We start from the raw sequence: 17,674 nt of genomic DNA, 5'->3' as shown, positions 1-17,674 counted from the left end.
CATTGTGATCTCCATCCTAGAAATACATCTCAAAACAGGAATATTAATGCAAAGATGACCTTGAACTCATAATTTTAGATTATATGCATGAGCTTGAAACAATGTTAGACACTTCTGTGCAGTTTGACACCCTTTGAGAATGAGCAAGGCAATTCAGTAAAGTGGAATTTCAAAAGTCAGATTAATCATATACAAACAGAGCAACTGTATCGCTCAACGCAAATAGTTTGAGGGCATGAGGTGACACATCAGCATATTTCTACTCCCCACTTAATTATTAAAGCTCAGACTTAAGAACTCATGAGAAGCTCAGCATAAACTATCTCCAAACTGTAGAATGTCTTATGTATTTGAGAATGAATTAGGCTTGAGTGATCTTGTCCCCTTCAAACATCTGCCTCCTCGGCCACTATTTAAACTTTAGAGTTCATCTTTGGAAAAAGTTGGCACCAAAGCAAGTTCCAAATACACTTACCCAGCTGGATGCATTAGAGTCACCACCGTCTTCACACTTGTCAGAGAAAGAAAAAGGAAGGTCGGAGGGAGATGCCTCCTATGCCTGAATTTGGGATTAGGAGCTGAGAGAGAGACAGAATGAAAGCAGAATGAGCTTCCGAGGAGAAAGAGCAGGAGAGCAGGCCGAGGCCACCGCAAAGCCGTGTCATCTACTTGAAGACCACCAATGAGCAATCTCCTGCCTTCTCTTTTGGATAGTTGAGACCAAAGGAAGCTGAAAGGGCTATCAGAAGTCTTTTCCCAATATTCATCCCTTCTTAACCACGGAGAGGTTTTTCTTCTCTTGAAGGAAATATGAAGGGTATCAAGACACAATCCCACCAACCTCCACCAACATCAACACCACTACCAGGAAGTGACAAAACATATTAATAAGGAATTCAACTACTGAATATAGTTTAAGGCATGAGTTTCTGAATATGGACAGAATTGATCCTTCAAATGACAAAAACCCAACCAGAATTTAAGACTAATATGTTCTCTAAATTAAAACAAGGTACATTTCTCTATTTTTTGCCTACCCAATCACCCAAATATGAAAAGATTGACAGCATTCAATGTCAGTGATGGTATGGTGGAACAGGCTCTCAGAAATTGCTGGGAGGGTGTATCTTGGTACAACCATTTTGAAAGGGCAGACTTGCTAGAACCTGTTGGAATTTTAATTGCATATTCCCTCTGAGCCAGCCCTGTAGGGGTATATCCTATGGAAATATTTGCAGTGCATAGAGACAGATGCACAAAGGATCAAAGAGAATCTGACCACAAGTACGAAATGGCATGTGAATTTTAGTGTGCCCAACGACAGCTGTTAAAAATAATGAGGTAGTTCTGGGGACTGATTTCTGTGATATGCTACTGAGCAGGGAGTAAAAATAAAAGAAAGTTGCAGAAGGATGTATACAGTATAGAAAGTATGAACTGAATCGAGTGTTTTTCATTAAAAAAGATTTACTCTTGTGTCTATATGTCTACCCACAAAGAAACAAATATACATCAGACAGCTAATGACTAATACTCCTAAGATATGGATATGGAGGACTGATTTAAGGAAGCTTTTACTTTGCTTTTGATGTATGGCTACTTTTTTCAAAGTGCACATACCATTTTGCATTAAAAACTTTACTGCAGAATTTTCGAAATAAGATTCACTGCCATCTGAGAAGGTTCTAAAAATACTTGGAATCCATGTAGCAGAAGGTAGCTGGGCATTTGACTGCTACCCATTGAAAATCCCCATTTGTGGCCAGACTGTCTCAGAATTTTTTCTCTGTTCTGTTTTTTATAAGCCTTTGGCTTGCTGTGAAAAAGAAAATCCACCTAAAACTATCATGTCACATGTTGTCAGGCTCAGAAGCCTCTTCATCCTCAAAATAACCCTGAAGGGGAAAATTCTTTAGCCCAAATAATAAGAACAGTTTGGAAATGCTTTTGCTTAAAGGAGGAGATAATAAAAATGTCTTTTTTCTCTATGAAATTTCAGGAATATTATAGTCCCAACGATGTTTATCTGCAGATTATCTGGTGTCATGATGGTCACAGAATAATGTTCCTAATCAGAAAAACCTGGAGAATGCAAAAAGCAAACTTTTAAAATAAAGAGTATCCATCAAGAGTATGCAGATATATCAGTTATACAAATGCTACCATAATTGAAAAAGTATTTTTAAGTGAAAAATCCAGGTGAAACATCAATGTTTGTATCTACCTATAAATCAGTACTTTGCATTCTATCACATTTACCTAATCGATTTTCAACATTTTGTTAAACAGCATAAGTCAAAGTTTGCTTCTTTTACTTCTCCATGCCTGTTCTCCCATAAATAACCTTCTACTGATAGTCCTAGATTATTCAGGAAGAACAAGATAATGGGAACTTATTTTGGGGTATTTTTCTTTATTCTAAACATTCCATCTGTTTAACTATATTTCTGGTATGTAAAACACCTGTTTTCATTTCCAAGGGACCAATCTAGTTCTAAAGTCACAGCTGTTGGTCATCTGCGAGGGTTTTCAGATACTATCTCTTGAGCAAGGCAGATGGCTATCAAAAGGAACTTCATAATTTTATTTTGTAGCAACCATCAAAAACTCTGGACAAACTCAAAGGGACAGTACTACAGTACTTCCAGTTGACTGTCATGGAACGTGTGTTAAATGTGTGTGCATGGGGTTGGCCATAAACGTAATAAAGGACCAAGCATGGAGAATGGTGATACTAGAATAATACAGTAACAGAACTCAAGGCTGAGGACCAAACAGTGGGTGAGAAATCAAATTCTTGGTTTTCATAAGCCATATTGACCCAAAACTCTTAGATTTAGTAACTGAACTTACTAGGCCCCCCACTTTAGAACCAGCAAGGAAGGCTAGACAATCATTCTACATGATGAAGGTGGAGCTGGCACAAAGTAAGATCACAATGGACTAAACTAAGTGGATGAGATGTCCAGATAGAGTGACGTTTTGAGATAAAACTTGGGTTACCAAAAAAAATAAGATTAACAAACTCTCAGAACCAGTGGTTTGGACAGTTTCTCATTTAAAGAACAAAAGTTAACTATTAAAAAAAGGGCCCTTTCTGTTGAGTTCCCAATTCAGGCAAAATCACCCAGGCCAGGAATGAATTGATCAATACTGCCTTAGGCAGTCTGGGAGGTTCTTCCTTTGTGTTTGGGGTGTGTGATTATTGAAAGCCTGGACATAGGTCTAGTTGGTTAACCTCCCAAAAAAAGAATACAGATAATGAAAAATCACATTTAAATTCTTGGTATTAGCACTTTTGCCCTCATTAGCCCAAATGAACCAATCCATTTCTCAGCAATTGCAATATCATGTGTTTGTTTTGTCTGCCTTGCGTGGTGCTTAAAGCATTGAAGAAAATCTGTGGTTTAAGTTAAATCATTAGAACAATCTGATTAGGTGTGCAATCAATGTGTAAATGTCTGTGGAAATATAATTTGTTAAATTATACATTTTGGATTTTTTAGTTGTATAAACAAAATATGGATATTTAGAAGAGTACTAGATAAATATTAGGGCATTGGCTATCACCACAGAAATAGTGGTATTCTCCATGCATGTCAGCCCTTCTGATATTAAGGAATCTGTCAACACTAAAAGGGCAAATTTGTCAGTATTTCATGTTGTATATAGTTTGTATCTAGTGTATAGTGTATATAGTGTACAGTGTATAGTGACAGTGCATATCACTCATGGAAATTGATAAAGTGGAAATTAAACAATGGGAATACCTTCTGGTAAAGGAGAGAGAAAACTAAGGATTCAATTATCTCTGGAATATGGTAAATAAGATCCTATATATATATATATGGAGCCTATAATCATTAGTTGAAAATATGTGATTTTAAAATTTTTAAATTAATAGGAAGCACAAGAGATCACTGCCTGGAAGTTGTTATTAGCTGTTAATAGAATAACTACCCAATAGAGATGTTCACCACTGAAAGGAAAGTAGTGCAATTTAATTCAGCAGAATAAGATGGACAAATTAAAAACCAAAGGAAAAAAAAGTAAAATTGAAAATGATATAAACTCAATCCTAAATCATAGATGGGAGATGGGGCCCACTTGAGAAGGAAGAACATGTCTTCGTGTTTGGGAGTGAGGGTGGAGAAGAGGTCCAGAGTTTGGCTAAGAAGATGTCCAGTTTAAAGGTGACCCTGAGCCAACCAGGTCAAGGCATTCGGGAGGCAGGTGGATCTCAGGATGGGAAGTCAGGGCTGGAGCTAGAAGCTGGAGCCATTGGTGATGGTTTCCCCATTAATCTGTGGAGAAGAGTGAGTTGGAAAGGAGAGGAACATGAAGGTGCTCTAAGGAGCTCCAACGTTGAGCAGTTGTGCTGAAGCTGAGAAGCTGACTTCTAACTAAGGACAGCTTGGGGAGTAGGAGGAAAACTAGAGGAGAAGGTGCATGTTTGGAGATGGCATGTTGAATACTCCCAAGACATCATGCAAGTCAAGGGATGAAAAATAACCACTGCATTTGACCACACAGGTCTCTGAAGGAAACTTAGCAAGAGCAGTCTTGATTGTGTCATGGAGGAGGAAGCCAGACCAGAATGGCTAAGGGGCTCACAGGAAGCAGCAAGCCGTGGAACTCTTGAGAAGTTTGTCTCGGCAGGTGAGTCGAGAGAGATGGTAGTACCTCACGCGGGAAGTGGGGCTAGGAAGGGACTTTTAAAATTGGGAAACGTTGAGGCCTGCTGGTGGTGGAAAGGGTGAAGGAGCCAAGGAGAGAGATGACGCAGGCTGGGGTGGTTAGAAGATGGAAGGAGATCTCTGCAAGGAGCAGAGGCGATGGCTGTAGAGTAAACGCAGAATTCCTGGGCTATGAGGGGGAGAAGCATTCTCTCCATTCTAAGAAGATGGAAGGAGTGGGGACAGGGAATTCCCATTGTTGGATGCATTTTGTTTTCCCCAAGTTGTCGAAAGTGAGGTTATAGGTGGTTCTGAGAAGAGCTTTCGGAGGCCTGAGCTTTAAATAAAAGACAAGCTACGAAACTGTTACCACAGTGGAGAAGTGGGAGAGTCAATTTACTAGCAAACATTTGCTACTGGCTCTTTTTAAATCTTAAAATTAATCTACTAGATCTTTAAAATTAAGATTATTGCTAAATTGGGGCATAATAAAATATATAAAATATTTTATAAAGTCTCAAATTTTAAATTAAACTCCTACAGCGATTCTATCCTTTGAGATAGATAAATATTATCATTACTAATCATTATAATCAATTACAGCACAACAATCTATCACTAAATAGACTTTTTCCCTCAAATGGGAATGGATTTTGGATATTCATTTTCTATTAATAACAAAGCAAAGCAATTTTCTCTATTGAGTTTTTAGAAACTTGTTCACCAACACTACAGTTTCCATGTACAGAATGTTTTACAGAATTTAGATTGGAAAGAGAAGACCTTGCAACTATGATAGTTCCATGTTTCTCTGCCAGAGTGTCACTCCTCATCTCTTCTTTTTTTTTTTTTTTTTTTTTTTTTTTTAATCATCATTTTATTGAGATATATTCACATACCACGCAGTCATACAAAACAAATTGTACTTTCGATTGTTTACAGTACCATTACATAGTTGTACATTCATCACCTAAATCAATCCCTGACACCTTCATTAGCACACACACAAAAATAACAAGAATAATAATTAGAGTGAAAAAGAGCAATTGAAGTAAAAAAGAACACTGGGTACCTTTGTCTGTTTGTTTCCTTCCCCTACTTTTCTACACATCCATCCATAAACTAGACAAAGTGGTGTTTGGTCCTTATGGCTTTCCCAATCCCATTGTCACCCCTCATAAGCTACATTTTTATACAACTGTCTTCGAGATTCATGGGTTCTGGGTTGTAGTTTGATAGTTTCAGGTATCCACCACCAGCTACCCCAATTCTTTAGAACCTAAAAAGGGTTGTCTAAAGTGTGCATAAGAGTGCCCACCAGAGTGACCTCTCGGCTCCTTTTGGAATCTCTCTGCCACTGAAGCTTATTTCATTTCCTTTCACATCCCCCTTTTGGTCAAGAAGATGTTCTCCGTCCCACGGTGCCAGGTCTACATTCCTCCCTGGGAGTCATATTCCACGTTGCCAGGGAGATTCACTTCCCTGGGTGTCTGATCCCACGTAGGGGGGAGGGCAGTGATTTCACCTTTCAAGTTGGCTTAGCCAGAGAGAGAGGGCCACATCTGAGCAACAAAGAGGCATTCAGGAGGAGACTCTTAGGCACAAATACAGGGAGGCCTAGCCTCTCCTTTGCAGCAACCGTCTTCCCAAGGGTAAAACTTATGGTAGAGGGCTCAACCCATCAAACCACCAGTCCCCTATGTCTGTGGTCATGTTAGCAACCATGGAGGTGGGGTAGGCGAATACCCCTGCATTCTCCACAGGCTCCTCAAGGGGGCACTACATCTTTTTTTTTTATTTTTTTATTTTTTTATTTTTTTAACTTTCCCTTCTTTTTTCAAATCACCTGTATGAAAAAAAAGTTAAAAAGAAAACAAACATACAATAAAAGAGCATTTCAAAGAGACCATAGCAAGGGAGTAAGAAAAAGACAACTAACCTAAGATAACTGCTTAACTTCCAACATGTTCCTACTTTACCCCAAGAAAGTTACATAATATAGCAACATTTCAGTGAACTTGTTCCTACTACAACCATCAGAAATAACAGACCATAGTCATTTCTGGGCATCCCCAGAACGTTAAATAGCTTATCTGTTCTTCCTGGATTATTGTTCCCCCTTCCTTAATTGCTCTCTACTGCTAGTTCCCCTACATTCTACATTATAAACCATTTGTTTTACATTTTCAAAGTTCACATTAGTGGTAGCATATAATATTTCTCTTTTTGTGCCTGGCTTATTTCGCTCAGCATTATGTCTTCAAGGTTCATCCATGTTGTCATATGTTTCACCAGATCGTTCCTTCTTACTGCCGCGTAGTATTCCATCGTGTGTATATACCACATTTTATTTATCCACTCATCTGTTGAAGGACATTTGGGTTGTTTCCATCTCTTGGCAATTGTGAATAATGCTGCTATGAACATTGGCGTGCAGATATCTGTTCGTGTCACTGCTTTCCGATCTTCCGGGTATATACCGAGGAGTGCAATCGCTGGATCGAATGGTAGCTCTATATCTAGTTTTCTAAGGAACTGCCAGACTGACTTCCAGAGTGGCTGAACCATTATACAGTCCCACCAACAATGAATAAGAGTTCCAATTTCTCCACATCCCCTCCAGCATTTGTAGTTTCCTGTTTGTTTAATGGCAGCCATTCTAACCGGTGTTAGATGGTATCTCATTGTGGTCTTAATTTGCATCTCTCTAATAGCTAGTGAAGCTGAACATTTTTTCATGTGTTTCTTGGCCATTTGTATTTCCTCTTCAGAGAACTGTCTTTTCATATCTTTTGCCCATTTTATAATTGGGCTGTCTGTACTATTGTCATTGAGTTGTAGGATTTCTTTGTATATGCAAGATATCAGTCTTTTGTCAGATACATGGTTTCCAAAAATTTTTTCCCATTGAGTTGGCTGCCTCTTTACCTTTTTGAGAAATTCCTTTGAGGTGCAGAAACTTCTAAGCTTGAGGAGTTCCCATTTATCTATTTTCTCTTTTGTTGCTTGTGCTTTGGGTGTAAAGTCTAGGAAGTGGCCTCCTAATACAAGGTCTTGAAGATGTTTTCCTACATTATCTTCTAGGAGTTTTATGGTACTTTCTTTTATATTGAGATCTTTGGTCCATTTTGAGTTAATTTTTGTGTAGGGGGTGAGGTAGGGGTCCTCTTTCATTCTTTTGGATATGGATATCCAACTCTCCCAGCCCCATTTGTTGAAAAGACCATTATGGCTCAGTTCGGTGACTTTGGGGGCCTTATCAAAGATCAGTCGGCCATAGATCTGAGGGTCTATCTCTGAATTCTCAATTCGATTCCATTGATCTATATGTCTATCTTTGTGCCAGTACCATGCTGTCTTGGCAACTGTGGCTTTATAATAAGCTTCAAAGTCAGGGAGTGTAAGTCCTCCCACTTCGTTTTTCTTTTTTAGAGTGTCTTTAGCAATTCGAGGCATCTTCCCTTTCCAAATAAATTTGATAACTAGCTTTTCCAAGTCTGCAAAGTAGGTTGTTGGAATTTTGATTGGGATTGCATTGAATCTGTAGATGAGTTTGGGTAGAATTGACATCTTAATGACATTTAGCCTTCCTATCCATGAACATGGAATATTTTTCCATCTTTTAAGGTCCCCTTCTATTTCTTTTAGTAGAGTTATGTAGTTTTCTTTGTATAGGTCTTTTACATCTTTAGTTAAGTTGATTCCTAGGTACTTGATTTTTTTAGTTGCTATTGAAAATGGTATCTTTTTCTTGAGTGTCTCTTCAGTTTGTTCATTTCTAGCATATAGAAACATTACTGACTTATGTGCATTAATCTTGTATCCCGCTACTTTGCTAAATTTGTTTATTAGCTCTAGTAGGTGTATCGTTGATTTCTCAGGGTTTTCTAGATATAAGATCATATCATCTGCAAACAATGACAGTTTTACTTCTTCTTTTCCAATTTGGATGCCTTTTATTTCTTTGTCTTGCCGGATTGCCCTGGCTAGCACTTCCAGCACAATGTTGAATAACAGTGGTGACAGCGGGCATCCTTGTCTTGTTCCTGATCTTAGAGGGAAGGCTTTCAGTCTCTCACCATTGAGTACTATGCTGGCTGTGGGTTTTTCATATATGCTCTTTATCATGTTGAGGAAGTTTCCTTCAATTCCTACCTTTTGAAGTGTTTTTATCAAAAACGGATGTTGGATTTTGTCAAATGCTTTTTCAGCATCTATTGAGATGATCAATTGATTTTTCCCTTTCGAGTTTTTAATGTGTTGTAATACATTGATTGTTTTTCTTATGTTGAACCATCCTTGCATGCCTGGAATGAACCCCACTTGGTCATGGTGTATGATTTTTTTAATGTGTCTTTGGATTCGATTTGCAAGTATTTTGTTGAGGATTTTTGCATCTATATTCATTAGGGAGATTGGCCGGTAGTTTTCCTTTTTTGTAGCATCTTTGCCTGGTTTTGGTATTAGATTGATGTTAGCTTCATAAAATGAGTTAGGTAGTGTTCCATTTTTTTCAATGTTTTGAAAGAGTTTGAGTAAGATTGGTGTCAGTTCTTTCTGGAAAGTTTGGTAGAATTCCCCTGTGAAGCCATCTGGCCCTGGGCATTTATTTGTGGGAAGATTTTTGATGACTGATTGGATCTCTTTGCTTGTGATGGGTTGGTTGAGGTCTTCTATTTCTTCTCTGGTCAGTCTAGGTTGTTCATATGTTTCCAGGAAATTGTCCATTTCTTCTACATTATCCAGTTTGTTGCCATACAGTTGTTCATAATATCCTCTTATAATTTTTTTAATTTCTTCAGGATCTGCAGTTATGTCACCTTTTTCATTCATTATTTTGTTTATATGGGTCTTCTCTCTTTTTGATTTTGTCAGTCTAGCTAGGGGCTTGTCAATCTTGTTGATCTTCTCAAAGAACCAACTTTTGGTGATATTTATCCTTTCTATTGTTTTTTTGTTCTCTATGTCATTTATTTCTGCTTTAATCCTTGTTATTTCTTTTCTTGTACTTGGTTTAGGATTGGTTTGCTGTTCATTTTCTAGCTTCTTCAGTTGATCCATTAGTTCTTTGATTTTGGCTCTTTCTTCCTTTTTAATATATGCGTTTAGTGCTATAAATTTCCCCCTTAGCACTGCTTTTGCTGCATCCCATAGGTTTTGGTATGTTGTGTTCTCATTTTCATTCGTCTCTATATATTTAGCAATTTCTCTTGCTATTTCTTCTTTAACCCACTGATTGTTTAGGAGTGTGTTGTTTAACCTCCAGGTATTTGTGAATTTTCTAAGTCTCTGATGGTTATTGACTTCTAATTGTATTCCATTGTGGTCAGAGAATGTGCTTTGAATAATTTCAATCTTTTTAAATTTATTGAGGCTTGTTTTATGTCCCAGCATATGATCTATTCTGGAGAAAGTTCCGTGAGCACTAGAAAAGTATGTGTATCCTGGTGATTTGGGATGTAATGTCCTGTAGATGTCTGTTAAATCTAATTCATTTATCATATTGTTTAGGTTTTCAATTTCCTTATTGGTCTTCTGTCTGGTTGATCTATCTATAGGAGAGAGTGATGTGTTGAAGTCTCCCACAATTATTGTGGAAACATCAATTGCTTCCTTTAGTTTTGCCAATGTTTCTCTCATGTATTTTGTGGCACCTTGATTGGGTGCATAGACATTTACGATTGTTATTTCTTCTTGCTGAATTGCCCCTTTTATTAATATGTAGTGGCCTTCTTTGTCTCTCAAAACATCCCTGCATTTGAAGTCTATTTTATCTGAGATTAATATTGCTACACCTGCTTTCTTTTGGCTGTAGCTTGCATGAAATATTTTTTTCCATCCTTTCACTTTCAATTTCTTTGTGTCCCTGTGTCTAAGATGAGTCTCTTGTATGCAACATATTGATGGTTCATTTTTTTTGATCCATTCTGCGAATCTATATCTTTTAATTGGGGAGTTTAATCCATTTACATTCAACGTTAAAACCGTGAAGGCATTTCTTGAATCGGCCATCTTATCCTTTGGATTATGTTTGCCATATTTTTCCCTCTCTCTATTAATATCCTTTATTGTACCCATACCGAATCTCTTTAGTACTGAACCTTTCTCCAAGTCTCTCTGTCCTGTCTTTGTTTCTCTGTCTGTAGGGCTCCCTTTAGTATCTCCAGTAGGGCAGGTCTCTTATTAGCAAATTCTCTCAGCATTTCTTTGTCTGTGAAAAATTTAAGCTCTCCCTCAAATTTGAAGGAGAGCTTTGCTGGATAAAATATTCTTGGCTGGAAATTCCTCTCTCTCAGAATTTTAAATATATCGTGCCATTGCCTTCTCGCCTCCATGGTGGCTGCTGAGTAGTCACTACTTAGTCTTATGCTGTTTCCTTTGTATGTGGTGAATTGCTTTTCTCTTGCTGCTTTCAGAACTTGCTCCTTCTCTTCTATGTTTGACAGTGTGATCAGTATATGTCTCGGAGTGGGTTTTTTTGGATTTATTCTATTTGGAGTTCGCTGAGCATTTATGATTTGTGTATTTATGTTGTTTAGAAGATTTGGGAAGTTTTCCCCAACAATTTCTTTGAATACTCTTCCTAGACCTTTACCCTTTTCTTCCCCTTCTGGGACACCAATGAGTCTTATATTCGGACGTTTCATATTATCTATCATATCCCTGAGGTCCATTTCGAGTTTTTCAATTTTTTTCCCCATTCTTTCTTTTATGCTTTCATTTTCCATTCTGTCATCTTCCAGGTCACTGATTCGTTGTTCAACTTCCTCTAGTCTTGTACTATGAGTGTCCAGAATCTTTTTAATTTGGTCAACAGTTTCTTTAATTTCCATAAGATCATCCATTTTTTTATTTAGTCTTGCAATGTCTTCTTTATGCTCTTCTAGGGTCTTCTTGATTTCCTTCATATCCCGTACTAGGGTCTCATTGTTCATCTTTAGTTCTTTGAGTAGCTGCTCTAGGTGTGTCTCTTCTGGTCTTTTGATTTGGGTGCTTGGGCTTGGGTTATCCATATCGTCTGGTTTTTTCATATGCTTTATAATTTTCTGTTGTTTTTGGCCTCGTGGCATTTGCTGTCCTTGATAGGGGTCTTTTAGGGTTTGTAGACCAGTTGAAGTCCTTATCTCTAATTTATCAGATCTACAGCTTCGTGGAGTACACTTTCTCTAACTAACCAGCAGGTGGCGTCCACGAGCCACCTGTTCTCCACAAGCCAGATCTCCCCTGCTTAGCCTTTTTGGTGAGTGGGGGAGTGAGTCTTGTGGGGCCCAATTGGTGTCCCAAGCTTGCGTGTGTAGTTGGTGTTGCCTGCCCTGTATGTGGGGCGTGTTTCTGGGCAGTCGGGGAGGGGGGGTGGCCCTAACAATCAAATCTCCCTGATGATCCTAGAGTTTTAAAGCTACTGCAATAGTCTAATCCTTCAGTTCAGTCCTGCCACAGTTTGTCTCTGCCACTGACCCACAAGTCTTTGGTATTGGCGTATGGCTCCTGAGACTTGCAAGTGGGCCCCTCTTCCAGGCTGTGCACCCCGGGTCCTCTGTTGAGGGATGACTGTGCTATGTCACAGGTGAGTGCCGTCCCCCCAGGGCAGTTCTGGGCTGCTGGGCTGTGTTGGGAGGCTCCCAGTCTGCTCAAATGATGGCTGAATGGGGCTCTGTTAATTCACACTGCTCCCCCTTCCCAGCTCTGGGACATTCAGCTGAGGTTGCAGGGAAGGCTAATGTCCACGCCCAGTTTTGTGGTGTGTGCCTGTTATTTGAAGCACTTCCGTCACACTGGGTTGTCTGGGGCAGCTCTGGGCTATGGGGCTGGCGATGGGCAGGAGTGTTTCCTGTCCACCAGGATGGTGGCTGTGAGCGGACACCCCCCTTTTCTTGGGAAGTTGTGTTGTTTAGTGAATTTTCTCAGCCACTGGATTATTGCCTTTTGTCTCAGAGCTCTCTTAGTTCTGCTCTTGACTTGACGTGCCCAAATTTCAATTCTTTGAAGCTTTCTGTATTGAGCTTCTTAGAGTAATTGTTTTAGAAAAAGCAAAAAGGATTTAAAAAAAAAAAAAAAAAAAAAAAAACGGCCCTCCTCAGAGATCTAATGGGTTATTGAAATGCTAATAGACAAAGCAACCAGGGCCATTAAGGAAAGGTGCCCTGGGCAGAGAGATCAGCCTTGCTTCGGGATTTGCATATGCGCCTCAAGGCCTGATCTCCGCCCTTCCCCTTTCTGTGTTCACCAGAACTCCAAAAATCCTCTGCTTTTACTTTGGAGCTTCTCGTGTTGTTTTCCTTCTATGCCCGTCTCCTCTCTGCTGGGCTGGCTGCTCTCAGAGTCTCTGGTGTCTGGCCTCAGTCTATCTATGGTTGGAGTTTGAATCAGTAGAATGAGTTTCCGATGAGAGCAGCCACTGCAATTCTCCCTTCTCCTTCCTGGAGCTGACAGCCCCTCCTCCCCCGGGACTGAGCCTGGCAGGGAGGGGCGCGGGTCCCCTGGCCGCAAAAACTTACAGATTTCGCTGATCTCAGCAGTTCCACGTTTTCATGAGTGTTGTATGAAGTATGCCCAAAGACAGATTGCTCTGTGGTGTCCAGTCCACGCAGTTCCTGGCTTTTTACCTACTTTCCTGGAGGAGTAACTAAAACATACAGCTCACCAGTCTGCCATCTTGCCCCGCCTCTCTCTCCTCATCTCTTCTAATCCTTCATTCTGCTGAACCAGACACAGGGCACGCACTGTTAACACCCCAGACCTTTGGCTCCACAACCTTCCTTTCTCCTGTTTCCTAATTTCCCAACAGGAGTGTCCTTATTCTTTCTTTCCAGTTGCAGGCTACTGAATTGTGGTAGAAAGCCATAAAAAAAACCAATTTGTTGGTTTCACTAATAGTTCAAATGAATTATCTCTGCTAGCTTCTCACATTTTCTCTTGTAGACCATAGTTTTTACATAAAGAAGTAAAGTTTTTTACAAACGTAGATGATTTGCCTTTTATTTTTTAAAATGAAAACCAACAAACCTGCTCACTTTTCTCTACCGAGTGATCTTTGTTATAGTCAATTCCTCTCTCTTCCTAAGGTCTTGCTTCTCTAGCGAGTTTTTTCCATTCCCCTCAGTTTTCTGTCAGTGCTTTAGATTGGCTCTATCCCAACTTTCAACAGAAACTTGCTCAATAGATTGCCCCCTTTTGTGTTCACCTCTTCAGTTCCTCCATTCACTGGCTCATTCACTGACAAGGATGTCCAAGTCCTCTTCCTCAACCGGCCTACCATTCCCAACCAAAAACATACCTTCTTTCCACACATTTATCTTTCAAGTATATTCTCTTTAATGCCAAGCATCTTGGAAAATTTTGTCTTTAAAATAAGGCAATGGTTTCCATATAACCTGTCACATTTATTACCCTCCTAAAACCAATTTTTTTCAATCCTATCACTATAGAAACCAGCATGTAAGCAGAGCTTCTCAAAACTTACTGTGCATACAAATCACCTGGGAATCTAGATAAAATGCAGATTCTGGATAAAAATGCAGATAAAATGTAGGTTGGGGTAGCCTGTGATTCTGCATTTCTAACAAGCTCTCAAGTATGCCAGGAAGAGCCCTGGTTTTTATAGCTCAGTAATTTCCTCCCCTTTTCTTTATCCATCTTTGGCTTGAGGTAATTTAAGTTGGGTTCCTTCTCATGCAACAAAAACATTTGACAATTAGCTCTTCTAAAAATGATTTCTTTACTGTGCTTCCCTTAAATAAGAAAAAAAATTTGAAGGCTGCCTTAGGAAAATGGACAAAAGACCCTAAGAGAAAATTCACGGAAGATATTAAGAAGGTTAAGGAAATTATTTAACATTTCTTGGCTTTTTTGAGAATTTATTCTGCCAGGTGAATTTTAACATCCATTTGTTACATTTTGAAAAGAAAAATACTGAGCATGTGATTGAAATTTGTAACATTCCTGGTTTAATTAAAAGAGGCTAGACACCAGGTAGGATTTAATCTACCCATTCAGGAACATTACATATCTGACATCATATATGTACATAGTGTTTTTGGTTGTGTCTTGCACTTTTTCTAGATTTCTATAACCATGCACTTTGCCACTTTTTAAACTTCTGATAGAAAAATATTAATTTTCATATATTTCCAGAGACATTCCAATGAATTTTTAAACTCCTCATAATATATTTTTTTGGTTGACTACATTTGAATTTAAGTATTCAGTCATTTATTCATTCCTCACTGACTGAGGACCTCTCATATCTTTGATCATGTGCTTGTTGCCAGAGACAATTTACAAATGATGATCATTTTGCTCTTCTTTTCCATTTGTTAACCTTTTACTTAATTTTCTTTTTGCTGCATTTTCCAGTTTCCAGAGCAAGTGGCATAATAGCAGATAGGTCAGGTATACTTGTTTTCTTCCCAGCTTTAATGGAAACATCTTTCACACTTGATTATTAGACATCAGGCTTGGCATTTTCTGTGAGTGATTTTGTTGAGTGATTTTTTTATTGAAACTTATTTTTATGCTTAATTGTGAGCAGCTATTTTTTATTAATCAGGCATGCATATTGAAAGCTATCAAATTACTTTAATGCATCTGACAAGATAATTATTTTCTTCCTTTAAATAATTCACTTAGTTAAGACTTAAATTTAGAATCTTATTGTTGAACTATCGGAATGCAATTATTGAAAGATGGACAGACAGAAAGACATCACAAGCAAGTAGGCATGGAAAGATAGCTGAGTGGATAGAGCATTTACCAATGGGATCTGTTGCATTAACAGAATAAGGAGAAAACCATCACAATACATAGAAAATACATGTATCATTTATTCATGATAAATGAAACAAACAAAATCCTCTAAGTAAATTCTGCAAATGGTAATTTCACTAACCTGATAAAGGATAGTTAAGGTAAATATTATATTTAAAGCTGTAGCTTCTTTAAAAAGAGTAGTAAGACAAGAAGGAACTTACTGCTGCATCTATACAATGCTAAGATGGAGAATATAGGAAATAGAAGAGCTGAGCAGCACAATTTCTGAAAAGGAATAAACAAAATCCTTACAACTCATCTTCAATTTGATTATCTACATGGACTACCCAAGAGAATCTATTAATTGCAATTAAAGAGGGAATTCAGCAAGGGTGATTATTGTACAATTAGCAGTATTTCTTGCACCAGAAAAACTACAAAATGTACTAAAAATAAATTCAATTTAAAATAAGCATGAGAATTAAGGCATTTAAGAATAAATCCAATAAAAGCAAAAGCAGGATGGAGAAAATATAAAGAATTCCAACAAGTTAAGAACAAGACAACCCAATAAAAAAATTAAAAAGATAAATAAAAGGTAAATCATATAAAGAGAAAACACAAATGGTCAATAACCTCCTTTAAAAGAGTGTTTATCAAGGATGGAAACCTGGAATGAGGACCCAGAGCCAAGTTGAGTGAGAAGGACACTCAAGCAGGGTAGGAAGTAGTGGTATAGAAGGGAGATTGGTTATACCAGGTGAGCAGATTAAATAAGAAACAGGTCAAACATAAGAGATGCCAGATTTCTCACTGACAAAGAAGGGAGTTAGGAAAACAGAAAGGGGGAAAACTAGAAATGAAGTCTGGAGTTGGACATGTCTGTATGAACTCATGTTTTTTCATAGATATCATGATGATAGATACATAATCAATAGACATCAAAATAAATATAGATTTAAATGTTTGAACACATGCATGCATGCACACACACACACAAACATACGTAGTCCGTAGCTGTAGCCACTGGGCAGACTTGGGAACAGCATGATATGAATAACAATGCTATTTGGCTAATAAATTTGATTTATAATTATGATAATTATCAATACCAATTTCCACTACAAGGAACCAGAGCACCTTGGAGAAATGGCTGAATCCAGGGATGGGGCAGAGAGAGTACGAGATGAGCCTGGAACATCTTTAGCCAGAAAGCAGGGAAGTGGTTCAAAGAATGAGGCAGATCTGCTCAAAGGACATAGAAGCCAGCTAAAATGGCTCCCACTGATCAAACTGAGGACAACGTGAGCATCAAAACAAAGGATAATATTAACAGATAATAACCTGCTGAATCCTGTAGAAAATCATGAGTCTATACAGATGTAAATAAACAAATTGAAAGCTTTATGAGGAACAAGAAATTTATGGAGCTTCAAAATACTTCCCAACAAGAGCCTTAATAATTCTAAAGGGAAAAGTCACTTAGGCAAGGAGAAATCGTGAGCTACCTGGTCAGATGCGATGAGCAGAATGCAGCATCACACCTGTGATTTCCCTGCCAAAGGTGCGACCTGAAGCTAATCACCAGGAAACGTCAGATAAACCCACATTGAAGGAAATCCTAAAAATAACTGGCCATGATCTTCCAAACTCTTGGGGCCATGAAGTCCAGAGAAGACTGAGAAAAGGATCTCGACTGATGATGACTACAGAGATGCAGTGAGGAGCAGAACATGGGAGTCTGACTTGAATTCTTGGGTCATAAAAGACATTATTGGGACAACTGGTGGAACTGGAATGGCACCTGAGGGTTCGAGCCACATATTGATGTTAATTCCCTGATCTTGATTATTATGTTATGGTTATGTAGAAGAATGTCACTGTAGGAAATTAAAAAATACTCAAGGTGGTAGGGAATCAGGTTGAGGACACTCCCAAATGATTCAGGAAAACTCTCCTTGCCAAACATCCAATTTTTATGACTGTGAAAAAAAGTTACTTTTTAAAAAGATGTCCTCCTATCTAGCAACCAGAGAAATAGTAGTTAAAACAAAAATAAGATTAGCAAATGTATTAAAAGGTGAGGATCCCAGAAGCCATGGGAATTCTCACTTGAGACCCTGGGTGTGAAACAGTGTTTCCCCTTTGGAGGGGTTACAAGATCCAGTCAAGTGGAAAATGTGTGTAGCCTGTGACCATGCACCAATTCCACCAGCACATACCCTAGAGTTTTGCACACACATTGCACC

At 38.5% G+C, this 17,674-nt stretch overlaps 1 long non-coding RNA gene across 8 annotated transcripts in view; it reads left to right on the top strand.

Moving 5' to 3' along the window:
* The window catches only part of LOC119523411, a 136,885-nt gene that overhangs the window by 84,782 nt on the left and 34,429 nt on the right, over positions 1–17,674 (top strand). For all 8 annotated transcript variants that reach the window (XR_005214619.1, XR_005214615.1, XR_005214617.1 and 5 more), the window contains one exon: positions 4,534–4,659. This is a non-coding gene — a long non-coding RNA (uncharacterized LOC119523411). The remainder of the gene's footprint in view (positions 1–4,533; positions 4,660–17,674) is intronic.

Source organism: Choloepus didactylus, chromosome X (assembly GCF_015220235.1).
Source record: "Choloepus didactylus isolate mChoDid1 chromosome X, mChoDid1.pri, whole genome shotgun sequence".
Taxonomy (NCBI): Eukaryota; Metazoa; Chordata; class Mammalia; order Pilosa; family Megalonychidae; genus Choloepus; species Choloepus didactylus.
This window is presented reverse-complemented; position numbering and strand designations above follow the sequence as displayed.